The sequence below is a fragment of the Echinops telfairi genome, unplaced genomic scaffold (genome assembly GCF_000313985.2).
Source record: "Echinops telfairi isolate 266 unplaced genomic scaffold, ASM31398v2 ScPeMD7_7441;HRSCAF=8479, whole genome shotgun sequence".
Classification (NCBI taxonomy): domain Eukaryota; kingdom Metazoa; phylum Chordata; class Mammalia; order Afrosoricida; family Tenrecidae; genus Echinops; species Echinops telfairi.
This window is the reverse complement of record NW_022111341.1, coordinates 905768-908652: the sequence shown is the minus strand read 5'-3', so window position 1 is coordinate 908652 and position 2885 is coordinate 905768. Positions and strand designations below refer to the sequence as shown.

General features: G+C 44.3%; 2 non-coding genes across 2 annotated transcripts; one reads left to right on the top strand and one right to left on the bottom strand.

The window, feature by feature from the left end:
• Positions 1-207: 207 nt before the first annotated feature.
• Positions 208-314, top strand: LOC115872697. Its single transcript, XR_004048010.1, has one exon. It is a non-coding gene; the product is annotated as a U6 spliceosomal RNA (small nuclear RNA).
• Positions 315-2408: 2094 nt separating this feature from the next.
• Positions 2409-2502, bottom strand: TRNAI-UAU. The gene is made up of 2 exons: positions 2465-2502; positions 2409-2444 (listed from the first exon to the last, which is right to left on the bottom strand). It is a non-coding gene; the product is annotated as a tRNA-Ile (tRNA).
• Between the last annotated feature and the right edge of the window lie 383 nt (positions 2503-2885).

Below are 2885 nucleotides of genomic sequence, written 5' to 3'. Positions count from 1 at the left end.
CTTCCGTGCAGTTTGAACTTCTTTCTGTGTAGTTGGTTGGTTCTTGGTCAGAAGCTACTTCCTGAAATGATTGAACATCAGCAATTCTTTTCAGTACAGTGATTCTATGCATTCCTTCCAACTTCTTTACATGCTTTCTGCATTATTCAGGGATTGTTTGTTTGTTTTTTACCTTCCCCATAGAACTTTTCAATATTGCAACCTGAGATGCTTGCTTCGGCGGCACATATACTAAAATTGGAACGATACAGAGAAGATTAGCATAGCCTCTGCGCAAGGATGACACGCAAATTCACGAAGCATTCCATATTTTAAAAAAAATATTGCAAACTAAGGCTTGGACGTTCTTTCAGTTCTTTCAGCTTAAGAAATTCTGAGAGTGTTCTTCTCTTTCAGTTTTCTAACTTCAAGTCTTTGCAGATTTCATTATAAGATTTAACTGTCCACTTGAGCTGCCCTTTGTAATGTTCTGTTCAGCTCTTCTTTAGTCTGTAGCTATTCTACATCCAAGAAAGCAAAAAATCATCACAAATGGAGCAACATCATGATAAACACAGAAACGATGAAAGGACTCAAAGATTGCATTTTACTTGGGTCCAACTCAACCCATATGGAAGCATCAGTCAATAAATGAAATGATGTATTACATTTGGGCAAATCTTCTGCTAAATATCTCTTTTAAAACGTGCTCAGAAGCAAAGATAATTTGAGGGCTAAAATGTGCCTGACCCACCCTTGGTATTTTCAGTTCTTTTATATGCATGTAAAAAAAAAAGCAAAAAAAAGAAGAACCAAGAACAAAGAAGAACCAAGAACAATCAATGCCAATGAATAGAAAGAATAATAAAGAAAACAAAAAATACCAAAAAAAAAAACAAAAACAAACAAAAAGGACAGACAAGGACACCCAAGAACTCAGGAGACGTGACAGAGGGAGACAAAGGCACACAAGATACAACAACAAAAAACGACCACAAGCAGAGACAAAAACAAAGACATGCAATGACATAGACCGACAGAAAGCGACACAAACGCAGCAAAACGCAGCAGCATGGGACAAAACCCTACAGAACCCAGCGCTGTTGATCTAACTCAATCCAACCCAACAACAACAAAAAAAAAACAGCACCAAATCTTAACCAAACGTGAAGAACTCTGGGTAAAACCAGCAGACCACCAGCAGAGCTGGTAACAAGGAAATCCAACCCAAGGGGAACCCAAGGGGGCCGCAAAAAAACGAACCCCAAAAAAGAGCCAAAGCCGCAAACCTTCCCGAAAAAAACCCCAAAACAAACCTCCCAAGTGCCCCAGGAAGGGGTCCAAACAAGAAAACTTTGGGTAAGTGGCCGGCCAAGAATAAGCCCTTGCAAAACAAAACAAACAAAAAAAAACCCAAACTCTCTGACAATAATAAATCGATAAAGCTAAAGAGCTCTAGGATTTCCAGGATGTGTCAGATAAAGTTTAAGACCTCTAGGGCAGAGATTAGGTGAGCAAAGAGGCCTGTCACCAAGAGGTTTTCGGAAAAGTTTAAAACCCAGACAGACGGTGAGATTATGTGGCCAGAGAGCTTGTTTCCAGGCTATCTCAGATAAAGCTTAAAGCAGGGGGTGAGATTCTGTGGCCAGGCAGCTCCATGTCTCCAGAATGTCACTGATAAAGTGTAAGGCCCAGAGAGTGAATTTACCTGACTCATGCACGCACGTGTCCTGCTCAACTCGGCGACCGTCATCTATCCATGGCCAGCTGATTTTCTGAGGCTGCTGACTTCGTGGCTCTGTCATAATCGGAGTCATTATGGATGTATTAAAAACGGGAAAATCCCAGAAGAGAGGGAAAACTTAAGGAAGGAAATTGGGCTTCTGCCTGGAACAGACAACGCACAGAGAGGACCATAGGGCCGGCCCCACTGCGAGACATGACGTCCCTCACTGACCCATAGCGCTGGAGACACAGTGCGGGAATTGTGCCCAATCTTATCCCATCACGCTCGGGCGAAACACTAAGGGCACGCAACAGAGCAGCAAGTGGAGCAGAGTGATGAAATCCGCGGGGAATACCAAAAATAGACTTTGGGGGAAAAGAAAAAGAAAGGGCTTCAAAAGACAGCAGCAGATCGACTTAACGCAAGATGAAATCTCCACGTTCCACAAAACTGTCAAACCAGGCAACCCAGTAACTTCACTAATTTCCATATTTACTTGACCTCTGGGTTACTTTCTAACCGAATTGATTTTTGGTCTTGTGGGGTGGGGGTGTTAAGTATTGACATAAGGCAGTCTTCAAAACACCTGTCCTGTATAGCCTTGCTTTGATGCTAGCAGAGACTGGCCTGTGGTTCTGAACGATGGTGTTAGACAAGCCCCTTTTAACTTCATTTCTTTGAGGATATAGGCTGTAGGAAAAACTGCTCCAGGTGAGGCTCGAACTCCCAACCTCGGCATAGCTCACAAACGTACTGTCTTATAAGTACCGCGCGCTAACCGATTGCACCACTGGAGCTTTGAGGGTGTAACCTGAGCTGCTCTAATAGCTGCAGCTGGAGTGTTCTCTGTGTTTGTTCTGTTTAAATCCTTGGTGCAGGTATCCAACGAGGTGAATGAGAGAGAGGCTTCTGACCTGGTTTATCCACGGACGGGATTAAGTCCAGGGATCCCAGGTCCCAGCCGATATGTGTCCGCTCCCCTGCGACACAGCGATGGCAGGGGGTTTTCTCTATATTCACACTGCTATTTGGAAGTATTTGCAATGAAAGAAAGTCACAAAGGCCGGAAGCGAAAGTGACTGCGGGTTAAGCAGCAGACTTGTCTTTGACAAAGTCTGTGCCCGGGACCCGAGCCTATCAGCGGCGTCCGGACCCCAGCGGACCGCCCACCACGCCCAGC